We start from the raw sequence: 15,672 nt of genomic DNA on the forward strand, positions 1-15,672 counted from the left end.
CCCTTAACCCTCATCTTTCCTGATGGAAAACTCCTGACCTCCTGACCCAAGCGCCTGGAGTCCAACCTCGTTAGCCCAGCCCCAGCTCCCGTAGGTCAAGGGCTTAGGCGGTGGCCTGGAGATCCTTGAAACAGCCACGCCCCTGCCCCCCCCCCAATCAGGTTAAGATGCCCGGTTGTTAACTTGCCCCAAGGGTACAAAAATGCCAACAGCTGCCAAACTAAAGACTAATTCCTTAAAATCTGATGCCTGTAGTGGGTCAAAGGCGGCCTTCCCAGTGCTATGTGAAGGGGAGAGGGGTAAGCTCGGCTGCGGAGGCCCTATTTAGACCCAGACCTCCACTGCTCTCGTATTTATCTTGTCGTCTTTGTCACAGGAATATGTGTCATCTTCCCAAGTCACTGGCAGCAGGAAAGCGCTATTGAAAGAAGAAAGAAAAAAAAGAAAAAAGGAAAATGGAAAAAAAAACAACACCGAAGGAAGAAACCAGAGCAGTTCTAGTGTCACCCTAACGGCTCTGAGCCCAGCCCTGCGGCGTGTCCCCGAGGGTGCGGCGCCGCGCACCCCTGCGCGCTCGGGGTGGGGAGGCGGCGGGCGGGCGGTGCAGACCTGGCGGGTCCCCACCCCTCGGTTCCCGCGTCCGCAGCGGAGCGCCGCGCTCGAGGCTCGGAGGAGCGGGACGCCGAGCTCAGCAGGCGCGGGGCGGGCGGCCTCGAACCCGCGGCGCAGCGCCGAGTCCCCCAGCCCGCCGCGCCAGGTCCCTCGCGTGCCGCCCCTCCAGGAAGCGCCCGCTTCCCTCCCACACCCGCCCTCGGCTGGAGGGAGGAGTCCGCGCCGCGGCGAGGAGGACCGCCCCCCCCCCCCCTCCGCCCCAGGCTCCGCGAGCGCACCGAGCGGGCAGGGCCGCGCGGGCAGCGCCCTGAGCCCCGTCCCGCGCCGCGGGCCCCGCCGAGCAGCGCAGCGCAGCGCAGCGCAGCCCCGCTCCGCTCGTGGAGATGCCCCGGCGGCCCGGAGCGCGGGCAACGGCCACCGCGTGCTGAGGCTGCGGGACGGACGGACGTGCGGTGAGTTGGGGCCCCCGCGGCCAGGCCAGCGCGGGCCGGACGGGCGCTGCTGGCTGCGCGCCTTCAAGTTCGGCCTGTGGGGTTCGGCGTGCCGGGGGCAAGCCCGAGCGGAGCCGATTCCGCGCGGGGTGCACGGCACACCCAACCCCACCCCCTCCCCCGCCACCCTCGCACACCCCGACTCTGGAGCCTCGGTGACTCAGCTCCGACCCGGCCACGCGAGGGCGCCCCGCTTGGAGGGGGAACCACTGTTGGGGGCCGTGGGTGGGAGGATGGCGTGGCCCTGGACGGGGCGGTGGGGGGGGGGGGCAAGCCCATTTGTTTGGAGGGTTCCTTTCTTTTCCGAGGGGCCTGGAGGGCGTCTGAGAGGGGCGGGAGGCGGGAGGGCTCAAGCCAGGCGCACCCCACTTTACCTCACTACCTGACCCCACCCTGGGCCAGCCTAGAACTACTGGAGGACCCGCTCTTTGCCTGGGAAGAGGAGAGGAGAGGGGGAGAAGTGCTGGGCAGCATCCCAGAAGTCGGAGTGTGTTTGCAAACTTGTTTTTTCTTTTTTTTTGCGCAAAAGCTGTCTGGCACCTGTGTGTTTCAAAGGGGTGGGAGAGGAAGCGAGAGTCCCTTTCTTCCTTTCTTTCCAGGCAGCGATGCTTCTCCCAAAAATAGTGGATTCTGACGCCCCTCTTTTCCCTCCTCTCCCATCTTTATCCTCAGCCTGTCTCCACCTCGGGTTCAGTAAACTAGCCAGTGCTGAAAGGGGGTGGGGCTGGGATATGCCCATGGTCACAGCCCTGGGTGGCCAGGTAGGGTTCATCTTGCTGTCTGACTCCTGAATCCCCCCTCCCCCGTAAGTATTGGGGGGAAAAGGACAGGGGTGAAAAGTCTGAGGATTAGCCCAGCAGCTACCTCCTGTTTTGTTTGCCCATAGATTTTGATCTTGTAGGGGTGTGGGCTGTGGGCTGTTGACAAGTGGCGGTGACTGGGGGGGGCAAGTGGTAATTCCTACCCCTTGGAGCATCTATACACAGCTTCTACTGTTGGTGACACTGTTGCTAGGCAGAGTCCTCTTCTGAGAAGCCCCTAGGGCCCAGGAGCAGGGTCCCACCTGCCTCAAGGAGATCCTTATCCCCCTGCCCTCCCCCAACCCTTCCTAGACAATTCTGGAGCACCTAACCGGTTCCCCTTAGAGAACACTGCCTCAGAAAGAACCGGGTGTGGGCTCCATGGGAGCAGCCGGGAGGTTGGGTCACCCTGCCATCTTGACAGGCAGCAGCTGGAGAGGGTGACCATCCAATCATGCCCCACCCCTTGCTGTCCAGGAGGGACAATGTGGGATCCTCAGAGCCTTGGGACTGAGCCAGGGCCAGAGGTGCCTCCTGGCTCCTAATCAGTTGTCTTCTGTCCTCACCGGCCACCTAGCTCTGGCTCCCATGGCAGGGACAAGGAGACTGCTGCCCGGGTGCATAGAGGGGAGTCCTCCCACAGGAAGGCCATTTTGGCCAGGTTGTCATCTCTGGTTGGCCGAGGCCTGCCTATTTTTAACCCCAATGGGTAGATGTGGGAGACCTGGTCCTAAACACCTTCCTGTGACCAGAAGTGGGACTGTGGCTCCAGCCATCTGTACTTCTGGGTCATCTGTAAAATGGGCACATCCCCAGGGCCACCTGGAGGGGGTGGGGGCAGACAAACAGGGAGTACTGGGTTTTATAAGCACCTGCTGAGCTCTCAACCTGCCCCCAGGCAGGTGTCCCAGCCTGCTGGAGTGGCAGAGCTCACCAGACACTGCATGAAAGACCAGAGACAAAGGATATGGATGCTTGAGTTCTCCTTGCCTCTGCCACTTCCTGCCTTTCTTGCTTGTCGCCTTCCCTTGGGCTGGGGTTTTTTTTTTCCATCTGTAAAATGAAGCAAGTTATAACACCAGCCCGTTTGCACAGTGGTTGGGAGGCTGGAGCCAGGGAGTAGGGCAGGTGTTTTGCAAAGTGAGGCCCCTTCATGAGGGTCTCTGGTGATGTTTCATGCCCACCCCCCTGCCCCCAGAAAGCCATGAGAATTAAAAACTGTAAGGGATTTCATGAAGGAGAGGCTCGAGATGGAGCCTCCGTTTCTCCACCTGTACCACAGCGATGAGTGTACTCTGTGCACCGTATTCTCTCTGGGTAATTGTGTGTTTCATTAAAGGTAGTTGTGGGGATCAATTTAGATGACAGAGGGCTGTGTGCCAGCACTGTGACTGGCTGGGAACAGCCAACTCTTATTCCTATTGTTCCTGGGAGTCTTAGTAAGCCTGGCGAGTCTAACTGCGCTCGGAAACCCTTCTGGGATTTTTCTCATACCCGATGGCACTTCCCCATGCCCCTCCCCGCAGAGAGGAGCTGTGGAATCCATTCCAGGGGCAGAGGCCTGAATGGGAAGGCACTACCCAGCTGAGATGTGGAAAATACCACGTGAGGTGGTAGGTCCTGTGTGTAGGTGCCCCATCCCTCCCCCCCCACACACATACACAGGGCTGAGGCTTGAAGAGCAGACAAAAGAACAGGCTCTTGTAGTTCCTCACACTCCTGTCCCAGTGGGAGCGGCTTGTCCAGGCAGAGTCCCCTGTTGAGAAGCAGCCAACCCAGGGTTGGGGTCCTGCCTTCCCCATACAGAGTTTCTTCCCTTTGCGCTCTCCCAGTCCTTCCAGACAGCAAAAGGGCTGTGAACGCCTGGAGAATCCAGTCCTGGTGCCTTGGAGAACATGGCTTCAGAAAGGACACAATGTGCGCTCCATTGAAATGGGAGGCCGGGTCACCCTGCCGTCTTGGCAGCAGTAGCTGGAGAGGGTGACTGTCCAATCATGTTGCTTTCTAGGAGGGACAACGTGGGAGCCCCAGTACCTTAGGACTGAGCAAGGACCAGAGGCGCTCTGACTCCCGGTGCTGGGTCCCATTTCCTCACGTGCCACCTGGCTCCTATTCCTATAGAGGGGTTAGGGGACCACTGTTTTGTGTAACTAGTCTAGAATCACACCTACTTACCTTGGGCTGTGAAAGGAGAAGACAGGATGAGAAGGCATACCACTGTCCCATCATCTAGCTTTAATTTTCCAAGGGTATTTGTCACTCTGAAATTCATTTTTTTTTTTTTTTTAAGGTAGGGTCTCACTCTAGCTCAGGTAGACCTGGAACTCACCCTATAGCCTCAGGGTGGCTTTTTATTTTTATTTTTATTTAGTTGAGAGAGCGGGGGTTCAGGCAGATAGAAAGATAATGGGTGCGCCAGGGTCTTCAGCCCTGAGAGAGAGAATGGGCATGGCAGGGCCTCAAGCCACTACAAATTCTAGATGCATGCACCCCCTTGTGCATCTGGCTTTATGTGGGTACTGGGGAATCAAACCTGAGTCCTTTGGCTTTGCCAGCAAGCGCCTTAACTACTAAGCCATCTCTCCGGCCCTGAAATTATCATTTATGCATCAATTACCCACCCCAAAGGTGGCAGCTCCACAGAAGAGCAAGAACAAGACTGTGTGCCCACACTTAGTATGGTGCCTGGCACATAGTAGGTGCTCAGCAAATGCCATGTGAGGAATATAGCAGTCTGCCCCTCCTGCTAAATGAGGTCTCAGGTTTTTAGTGACAGTCTGGAAGAATATGAGCTTGTCCTCTTGAGTCCCCAAAGGAATCCTGTTCTTACCATGCGGAAGGCAGGGCCTACCAGGGACCCATGGGGAAGGGGAAGGGGAAAGAATTTGCCTATCACCAAGAGCCTGGGGTGTGGAGATGGAAAATGTTATCACCTGATGCCATTGACTGCCCACCCAGTAGACTGAGAAATGCTTGGGAGAGTAATCCATTTCCCATGTGACCTAGATTTCAGGGTTTTTTTTGGGGGGGTGGGGGAAGGGATGTGTGTGCATGTATGTGTAGAGGTCAGCATTGCATGTCTTACTCAATTGCTCATCACCTTACTTTCTGAAACAGGGTCTCTCTGAGCCCAGAGCTCCCAGAGTCATCTAGACAAGCTAGCCAGCAAGTCACGGCAATTCTGTCTTCCCAGTGCTGGAGTGATAGGCATGTGCCACTATGACCAGAGGTTTTTTTTTTTTTATTCGAAGTAGGGTTTCACTCTAGGCCAGGCTGACCTGAAACTCACTATATAATCTCAGGGTGGCCTTGAACTAGTGGCTATCCTCCTACATCTGCCTCCCAAGTGCTGGGATTAAAGGTGTGTACCACCACGCCCAGAGTTTTCATGTGGGTTCTGGGCACCTATGTTTGCCATCTCCGTGACTCTAGACTTAAGTTTCTGAACCTCACTGACCTCAGTTTCTTTTTGCTTATTTTTTAAGCCCTGCATTGACTGGTTGGTTGACTGACACTGGTGCTGGAGCAAAACTCAGTCTCAAGCTTGACTGGCAAGCACCCTACCACTGAGTTCTAGCCCAAGCCCCTGACATTACTCTCTTTATCCAAGAGATGGACATTCTAAGAACAGGAACTCTGCTGTTTGGTTACTCTGCAGATGCGTCCCAAGCAGCCCCCCCCCCCCCCAACCCAAGGTCAGGAACTACTGTTTGTTAAGGGTGTGACCCTGGTCAAAGCAGGCTCGCCCCTGGGCTGGGGAAGCTTAGTGTGGATGGAGAGGCATTTATAGCCACATTCTAAAGCTCAAGGAGCCATGTCTCATGCCACAGGCAGGGAAACACATAGAAGAAGGGGCTTGCCTGGGTTCTTCACACAGAGAATCATGGGGTACCTAGTTGTCCCATGGCTGTGAGTACTACAGAGGGACTCAGGGCTGTACCCAATATCTGAGTGAACACACATGGTCACCAAGCCCTCTGCCCTCCGTTAGCCAGGTCCTCCCTCCGAGCCTGGCCAGACCCACTCCTGAGGTCACTGAAGTGCTCAGAGTACTCAGTCGCTTGGAGAACCTGCCCATCTCTGCAGAGCTTCCAGGAGGCAGGAGGTCAGCACCACCAGCCTACTTTGCAGAAGAAGAGGTGAGGCCCCCAGGGTGGAGTAGCAGGAGTAGAACTGAGCTAAGCCTTGCCACCTGCTGGACCAGCCCCTGTAATGGCACTGGGGAGACTCTGGGTGACTACTGTACTAGAGCCTAGGGTTCCGAAGGAAACCCCTTTTCTGAGGGCCAGAGCTTAGGTTGAGTGGTTACCCAGCCTCACTCCAGGTGCCAGGTGTGGCCTGGCAGAAGCTCGGGCTCCCAGGAGGACCTCAGGACCAGCCCCTGCTCCAGCCTCCTCGCCTGGCTGTCTGCATCTATATTTATCCCCATAAATGGGCCTGGCTGCTTGATGGAGTGTGATGCCTTCTGAGAGCAGCAGCCGGTGCCATAGCTGAGGTGAAAAGAGGTTTTGGTGTAGCCACTTTGTCCAGAGTGCCAGCCTGCTCCCAGGACTGCGCACCACCTGGCAGGAGCCAGGCAGCTATGCTGTGCGGGGGGCAGGGAGGGGGGAGTCCTGGGAAGTAGGGGGACTTGGGGCTGGACCTGTCATCCAACAACTAGGATGTAGGTGGTGGGGATGAAACAAGGATCTTATGGGAGTGGAAGGAAGGCAATAACGTATAGCCTTGTGGTACAGAGAGTCAGAAAACTCATCATTCCAAAAACCCAGAATTCCATCTGAGAACTTTGACTCTGTTGTCCTGTGTAACTCCTTCTCCTTGCCGCTCTTCCTCATGTTCTGTAATTTGCTCAGCTCCCATTCTGACAGAGCCTGTCAGTGCTGGGAACAACAGAGATGAAAATGAGACTGGGCATCTTGCTGTCCCTCTGTATTCCATCATTGAGGCAGGAGGATCACCACAGGTTCAAAGGCAGGCTGAGTGACATACCACGTTCCCAGTCAACCAAGTCTACCTAGCAGGACCATGTCTTTACAAGCCAGTGAAGATGACATGATGCCTCATCCTTTCTGCTGAAGCCACTGGCTACAATGTGGCCATAGCGGCCGTGCTTCCTCCTGGGGACCAGGAAAGCAGGACAGGCTTTGTGGAGGGCTCCGGATTGTAGGCTTTTCCTTAAACATCATATTGAAATAAAGTAGGCATAGCAGAGCACACCCGCAATTCTAGGTACTTGGGAGGCTGAGGCAGAATTGTGAGTTCAAGGCCAGTCTGGAATATAGCACAAGACCCTGTCTCAAAATCAAAAGGGGGCTGGAGAGCTGGCTCAGCACTTAAGGCATTTACCTGCTAAGGCTAAAGACCCAGGTTTGATTCCCCAGATCTCACGTAAGCAGGATGTACATGGTGGTACATGGTGTGCCCGTGTTCTCTCTCTTCCCTCCATCTCTAATACATAAAACGAAAAAGGATCTGGGTTGTGGCTTTGTGGTAGAGCACATGCTGCACAGAGCCCTGGGTTCAACCTCCCAGAACCACAAAAAAAATAAAAATAAAAATAGACCCACACATCTGGGCTGACAGCACTCAGACCCAAAATACAGCCAGCACCACAGCCCCTCAATGTCCTCTTGTGGTCACCTACACTCTGTCTGTCCTACCTTTGTCCTCACTTCAACAGTGCAGCTTTTGTTTGTCCACATTTAATGTCGTATAAGGAAAGCAATAGGGCCTCTGTGTCCTCTGTCCATCTCTTTCCCTCATATTGAGAGGTCCGTCCTGTTGCTGGCACACAAACTCCCACCACTCTCTGCACACCTGTCCCCTCTGTGGATGCTAGGAATAGAGGTGGCTGCTCTAGCTCAGAGCCCTTGGACCTTGTGTTGCTGGGGACATTCTTGGGTACATCTGAGTGAACATTATTAGTGTTGGGTGTGGTGGGTCATCCCAGGCAATGCACGCATTCAGCTTGCACGGGCACTGCCAGTCGTTCCTGCTGAGTGGTTGTGTGGCTCCCCAGTGCCTCTGGTAACCTGAGCATTCTGGTCATTCCACATTCTCGCCAACATGTGGTATAGTCAGCTTTCTATGAGTTTTGGCCACCCTAGGGGTGTAGGTGGTGTGGGCTCATGTCATTACTGCATTTGGTTTTACTTAGCTCAATATGAAATAAGAGACTAGGGAGACTGATCAGTGATTAAAGGTGTTTGATTGCAAAGCTTGTCAGCCCAGGTTCAATTCTCCAGCACCCACGTCAAGCCAGATATACAAAGTGGCATGTGCATCTGGAGTTTGCATCACCAAGAGGTCCTGGCATGTCCCATACACTCTCCCTGTCCTTGCAAATAAATTTAAAATATTTTTTTGCATTTCTTCTCCCCCTCTATCCCTTTCTCTTTGTCAAATAAAATATTTTAAACATATATATATGTATGTATGTATATATATATATAATTTGTTTTTTCAAGGAAGGGTCTCTCTCTAGTCCAGGCTGACCTGGAATTCACTATGGAGTCTCAGGGTGGCCTTGAACTCATGGTGATCCTCCTACCTCTGCCTCCCGAGTGCGGGGAGTAAAGGTGTGCGCCACCACACCCGGCTTAAACATATATTTTAAAAGGGCTGGAGGAATGGCTTAGCAGTTAAAGGTGTTTGCTTGCAAAGCCGAAGGCCCCAGGTTGGATTCCTCAGGACCCACGTTAGCCAGATGCACAAGGGGGCCCATGCATCTGGAGTTCATCTGCAGTGGCTGGAGGCCCTGGCGTGCCCATTCACTCTCTCTCCTTCTCCCTCTTTCTCAGTCAAATAAAATCTAAAAAAATATATTTTAGAATAGTTTAATGAAATAAGAGGATATTCCAGGCAGCGAGATCAGCAAGTGTAGAATTAGGAAGAGGAGCACCAAGGTATTGCTGGAACCACATGTCATGAAAGCCATGTGTGTGATGGAGAAGACTGTGGAACCTCACCAGGGGAAATGGATGTTGTCATGAGAAGGGGAGACAGCCTCCAAACGACTTTTGTCACATTGCTATAGTGCCTACAGAGTGTCATTCTATCATTTCCATTGGGTGGGTATGAAAACAGAGAAGGCCAGGTGGATGGTCCAGGATCCTGGGAATTTTTTGCAGCCCAGAGGACAGAAACCATTTAGACAAGTCCTCCAGCCTCCAAGGGTAATGGGCAAAGTCATAAGTTCACACAGGGGTGTAGGGAAGTCCTGGAAGATGGAGGTTTTGATGTGCACAGCAGGGGACCTGGCCTCATTATGACTCTCATTCATACCCATTACGTCCCTGTCTCTCATCAACACAGCCACCCCCTCCTTTTCCTTCCCTTCCAGCTGACAGATGGGGTGGCTTCTAGCTCCCTCACTTGAGAGGTCAGAGCCCCACCCTAGCTGTCTCCTGCCCCTTTTGGCTCATGGCTTCTGGGAAGGTTCACTGTCCATGTGAACTTGGACCGCTATGGTGACCGGTTGGTTGGCCAAATACCAGATGTTGCTGTGAAGGTGTTCTGAAGATGTGATTGACATTGAAATAAGTAGGCTTTGGGTAAAGGGGATTTTCTTGCTCAGTGGATGGAGACCCTTCAGCTAGAGACTGAGGTTCCTCAAGAGGAGGCCATGAGCCTCAAAATGGCAAAGCAGAATCCCTGCCCACAGCTCATAAGTGTCCTACAAACTTCAAACTTTATACCCTATGACCCCACGAGCCACTTCCTTGGAACAAAGCTGTTGCCATGTGCCTGTTTCTCTGGAGAACCCCAATCCCTACGCTTGCCATTTGTTTTTCTGGGTCTTCTCCTCTAGGAAATGGGCTGACACGTGCTCCAGGCCCACTGCAGCCTTCCAAAAGTCCAGAGGGCTTGGTAGCCCAGGGGTCAGTGGACAATAGACTTCTGGTTAGCAAGCTTTGCTGTCTAGACCAGGAACTAAGTATGACATCTGCCAGGTTCAGGTAAAGCTAGAGACATCTCCTGGGTTGTGTCCCAGCTTCAGGACCAGGTCGTGCTCCCAGTGTGGCCACAGGTGAAGAGCTTCAGGCTCCCCCTGGAGCTTGTTAGAAACCTGCCCTGCTAACCAGTGATTTGTATTGCTGGGCCACCTCCCATTAGCCTGCAGGGCTTGTTCCAGCATGGGCCCATGGCACCTCCCCAGGGCTTCGGAAGGAGTCTGGGTGGAGCTGGGTGCTGTGCTTTTGGCTCTCTGGGAGCAGGAATGACCCAGGCCATCCCCCTTGACTTCAGATGTTAAACTCCCTTCTCCCCAGGGTAAAACTGGCCAGAGGCCCCAAGGATCCTAGAAGCCATAGCCCTGAGTGGACTGCCAGGCTGTTAGCCACTTCCTGGCAACATCTTTGGCCTTCTGGGCATGGCGCACCGTGTCTGCAGAATAAAGAGCCTCCTGTAAGGGCCACGTGACTCAGGTAGTGTTAGCTTCTTGCCTTGTATAGGTGTGCGCATCCCAAGCATGTGCCTCCTGGACATGTGTGGAGGTCAGAGAATGTGTAGTGTCTTCCTCTGTCATCCAACGTGATTCCTTGAGATAGAGTCTCTCACTAAACCCAGATCTACTGTTTTGTTTGTTTGCTTGTTTTGGTCAGACTGGATGACCAGCAGGTCCCAGTGATTCTCCAGTCTCTTTACATGGGTGCTAGAGAATCAAACTCATGGTGAATCAGGCCCTCCTGCTTTAGGCAGCAAGTGTTCTTATCCACTTAGCCATCTCTTCTGCCCCCTCCCCTCTTTAAAGACCACACATGCCTGAAAATTTTGGTCTGTTCTCTACAACTCCCCAAAGATTAAGAACGACTGAAAATGGGCCTGGGAGATGGCTTAGCAGTTAAGGCACTTACCTGCAAAGCCAAAGGACCTAGGTTCGATTGCCCAGGACCCACATAAGCCAGATGCACAAAGTGGTGCATGCATCTGGAGTTCATTTGTAGTGGCTGGAGGCCCTGGCGCCCCCATTCTTTCTCTCTACTTCTTTCTTAAATAAATAAAAATAAAATATTTAGCCAAGCATGGTGGCACATGCCTTTAATCCCAGCAGTTTGGAGGCAGAGGTAGGAGGATTGCTGTGAGTTTGAGGCCACCCTGAGACTACATAGTGAGTTCCAGGTCAGCCTGGGCTAGAATGAGACCCTACTTCAAAAAAAAAAAAAAAAAAGTAAATAAAAATAAACTATTTTTTAAAAAAAGAACTACTAAAAATAGCAAAAGTGCTTCATCTTACTTAATCCTCCCAATACACCAGGACAGCACTTACTGTTCCATATTTACAGAGAGCAAAACTAAAAAAGAGGGCTGGAGAGATGGCTTAGAAGTTAAGGTGCTTGCCTGTGAAGCCAAAGGACCCAGGTTTGACTCTAGTACCACATAAAGCCAGATGCTAGGAGCCTTGGTGCACCCATTCTTATCTCTCTCTGCCTCTTTCTCTCTCTCTCAAATAAGTAAATAAAGTTTTGTTTTGTTTTGTTTTTAAAAAACAACAGAGAGGTTAAGTAACTTGACTGAGGTCACACAGCAAGTAAATGGCAGAACTCCAGGATTCAAACTGCGGGAGATGGAGTCCGGAGTCTGTGTTCTTAACTGCTCTAGGATATTGACCAGAAGCTGAGCCTGTGACTCTATGATTGCCTGCAGCAAGACTTTATTACCTGTAGTTGACATTGAAAACATCTCTTCCCGCCCCCCACCCCCACGCCCCAGGTAAGGTTTCATTCTAGCTCAGGCTAACCTGGAATTCACTGTGTAGTCTCAGGGTGGCCTTGAACTCAAGGTGATCCTCCTACCTGTGCCTCCCAAGTGCTGGGATTAAAGGTGTGTACCACCACACCGGGCTTGAAAACAACCCCTACACCTCCATAGGCTCTCATTCTAGCCCAGGCTGACCTGGAATTCATAATGTATTCTCAGGGTGGCCTGGAACTCACAGAATCCTTCTACTTCTGCCTTCCGAGTGCTAGGATTAAAGGTGGGCACCACCATGCCAGGCCAGATTTTTTTTTTTTTTTCATTTTCCAAATATCCATCTAGACATGCTGCTCTGAAGGCATGTCCGGCCTCCCAGTCGAGGTCCCCACTGGCCATTCCACAGGCATCCTGGCCCCAGACTGGCCATACAGAAAATCAGGGTTGGGGGGTGGAGCTGCTGTTCCTGAGCCACCTTGGGCCTGCACCTCCCTTCCCGTCCATCTGGGTCTCCAGGTTCCCCTCAGCCATCTACCTCCTGGGCCTGCCTTGCCTGGTGTCCCATCACTGTTACCCAAAGCCGAGGTCCTCCCAGCCAGCTTGGCTGCCTAGAGACCCTCAGAGTGCAGCCAGCTCCTAGGCCCAGAAACCTCTGGGCCAGGGCAGGAGGCATAGCACTTGTGCCTGTGGGCACGGGCACCATCTGTCCCTTGTTTCTTCTTGGGCCTCAGTTTCTCCCCATAAAGTAGGACACGTAGGCCTGGCTCCCTGTGCCCCCTCCTCCAGCCCCAAACCTCAAATTACCTGTAGGCAGTGCCTGTCCCAGAGCCTTTGCATCCTGCCCATATGCACACAGCAGAGCCAGCCCCCACTAATGACACCCTCTGCCTGCTGCCGAGGTAGGAGGGGAGGGGGCTGGCCCAGCCCAAGCTGTGGTTTCTTTTTCCATTGCGTCAGGCCTCAGGGTGCAGCCTACCTGCCCGCTGCCGGGCTGGCACCAAGGGCCCCTTGACCCCCTGCCTGCTCCAACTTCAGACATCATGTGCTCCCCATTCCGGGGATCCAGAAGCTTCCTGCCAGAGGGTGAGTTGGAGATGGAGGCCCTGCCCCTGTGCAGGCCTACCCACCATCCCTTCTTCTGCCCTGCGCTAGCTGAGGCTGGCAACTAACCCAGGTGGAGCAGTTGTGGCCTCCCCTGAGACTGGGCCCTGCTGCCAGGCGGAGGGAGTGAGGATGGGATGCTAGTGAGGCAAGGAAGGCTAGACGCTGGGGACTTGGATGGGTCCAGGGCCACCGTGAGGACAGGAGGAAGTGGCTTTAGAGTGGTCATGTAAGTGTCTACCTCTGCGTTTATAAGTCTGGGAGTGTGCGTGTCCATGCGTACAGAGCGCCAGGCCCACGTGTGTACTGCCCAAGGAAGTGTGTGAAGCTGGACTCGTGTCCTCTGGGTGGGAACAGAGCTCAGACTTGACAGTGGGGACTGGTGCCCACCATGCATGGAACACCTCACAGAAGGGAGCCTATGTGTTAGAATGGAGGAGAGCAAGCTGGAGCCTACCTGTCAGTGCTGGGGGGTCTTCAGGGGGTGATACCCTGGGGAACTGAGGACCCCCTGGGTCCTAAATACTTGTTAAAATTGAGAAGAGGATCTAGGCCTGGGGGCACAGTCCTGCAGTACCAACTACTTGAGAGGCTGAGGAGAAAAGATGGCAGGTTCAAGGCCTTTTGGGCTACAGAGTAAGTTCCAGGCCAGCCCGGGCAAATTAGTAAAACTCTGTCTCAAAACATAAAAAGGACTGAGGGGACTGGAGACATAGTTCAGTGGTTAAAGCACTTGCCTACAAAACCTAACCACCTGCCTGGGTTTGATTCTCCAGTACCCACGTAAAGCCAGGTACACAAAGTGGACTGTGTATCTGGAGTTCCTTTGCAGTGACTAGAGACCTGGTGTGCCCATTCTCTCTCCCTCTCCCTTCCTCCCTCTCTCTCTATATATGTATGTGTGCGTGTATATATGTATGTGTGTGTATGTGTGTATATATATGCTTGTGAATAAAAAAACTGGGTTGGAGAGATGGCTTAATGGTTAAGATGCTTGCCTACAAAGCCAAAGGACCCAGGTTCAGTTCCCCAGGACCCATGTAAGCCAGATGCACAAGGTGGCACATTCATCTGGAGTTTGTTTGCAGTGCCTGGATGTCCTGGTACACCCATATTCATTCTCTTTTTCTCTCTCTCTGTCTCTCTTTCTCAAATAAATAAATAAATGTTTTTTTTTTGTTTTTTTGTTTTTTTTTTAAAGGACTGATGGCTGGTGGTGGTGGTGCACGTTTTTAATCCCTAAACTCGGGAGGCAGAGGTAGGAGAATTTGCTCTGAGTTCGAGGCCACACTGAGACTATGTAGTGAATTCCCGGTCAGCTTGGGCTAGAGCGAGACCTTACCTGGAAAAACAAAAAAACAACAACAACAACAAAAAAATTAATTAATTAATTACAATTTTTAAAAGGATTCAGGTTGTACCTTAGTGTAAACCACTTGGCTAGCATGCAGGAGGTCCTAGCTTCAATTCCCAGCACTGCAAATATATAAAGTAGGGGTGTCTTTGGTTTCCTCTGCCTTGTGACTCTGGGTGCAAACCTGCCCTCTTCCTCCCAGGTTTCCTGGCTGCCCCGCAGTGCCCTGCAATCTCTATGCTCTGGTGAGAATGCCCACCGTTGGCTCAAGAGTACAGGGCCAGTTCACCCACAGCTTCTTCTTGGCTGGGTCGCATGGGCACTGAGTAATTGCCTTCCACTCTCTGGGTCTTTGTTTCCTGTCTGCAAAATGGGGTGATGATCCTGCTCTTTACACCCCACCCCAATACAGGACAAACATGTCAGCTGACAGCAGAGGCCTTGATAGATACCCACGTGGCCCTTGGCTGCCTTCAGCCTTGCTCTCCCTCCCCACTGCACACTACCGAGTGACAAGGCTCATCAGTCCCTCCTGTGGAAACTGATTTTTGCATGACAAGAATAAATCCTGCAGGCAAATTGCAGTGTTGTCCTGACACCCTGGGCTCCTGTGATTGTAATGAGATTCTGGAAACAGATGAAGGGAGAGAAGGGCTGAGGGCTGATTTCCTGACTGCCTAAGGCCCCTCTCTGCCAGGAAAACCCTCAGATACTGTGTCCATAGAGAGCCAGAGGCCTGCAGTGGTTTGTAGGGAGCTAGAGGCTGGAGGAGGGACCCGGGGCTTGAGGAGAAGGGCCCTGCGCTGCGGTCCTTCCTTGCTGGAGACAGACAGCATCTGTTGCTTCTTAGTGTGACAAGCAGCTTTCCCATGGGCAGAGTGAGTTGGTTTTTTTTTTTTTTTAAAATATTTATTTGTTTCAGAGAGAATAAAAGCTAGAGAGAGAATGGGCATGGCAGGGCCTCTAGCCACGGCAAACGAACTCTAGATGCATGGTCCACTTGGTGTAACGGGCTCACGTGGATACTGGGGAATTGAACCTGGGTCTTTCAGCTTTGCAGGCAAATGCCTTAACCGCTAAGCCATCTCTCCAGCCCCAGGGTGAATTTTTTCAAAAGGTACAAATCTGTGTGTGTGGTGGTGCACACCTATAATCTCATCACTCAGGAGGCTGGGGCAGGAGGATTGAAAGTTCAAGGCCAACCTAGACCACATAGCATGACCCTGCCTCAAAAATGTAAAAATAAAAAAGACAAATCAGATTGTATCACCTCTGTGTCACTAAGACATCCTATCACTCTCAGACTGAAGCCTGGCTCCCATGGAGGCGTCTGTGGGTTGCTATCCTGCCTCAGCATTCCAGCTAGACTTGGACAGGACCTCTGCAGGCACTGGAAATGGATCAGAAAGCTTCCTGTGGAGAATCCTCAGCCCCAGGAACATCCCCCTCCCCAGATCTGGGAAGATGCGCAGTAGGCATCGTCTACTAGTAGGTGCTCAGAAAACCTATAAAGCAACAGTCCTACCTACCCCGCAAGAAAGACTGAGTGAGGACTAGCGACAGGTGACATGCCATCCTTGCTCCAGGCTCAGGGATGGGAACCCCTTCCACTTCCCAATTC

At 52.9% G+C, this 15,672-nt stretch overlaps 1 protein-coding gene across 1 annotated transcript in view; it reads left to right on the top strand.

Moving 5' to 3' along the window:
• The first annotated feature begins 974 nt into the window (after positions 1-974).
• Positions 975-15,672, top strand: part of Cpne2 (copine 2) — a 52,247-nt gene continuing 37,549 nt past the window's right edge. The window contains exon 1 of the mRNA XM_045156191.1: positions 975-1,064. The gene's annotated coding sequence lies outside the window, so the exon portion shown is untranslated. The remainder of the gene's footprint in view (positions 1,065-15,672) is intronic.

This window comes from Jaculus jaculus, chromosome 1, assembly GCF_020740685.1.
Source record: "Jaculus jaculus isolate mJacJac1 chromosome 1, mJacJac1.mat.Y.cur, whole genome shotgun sequence".
Classification (NCBI taxonomy): domain Eukaryota; kingdom Metazoa; phylum Chordata; class Mammalia; order Rodentia; family Dipodidae; genus Jaculus; species Jaculus jaculus.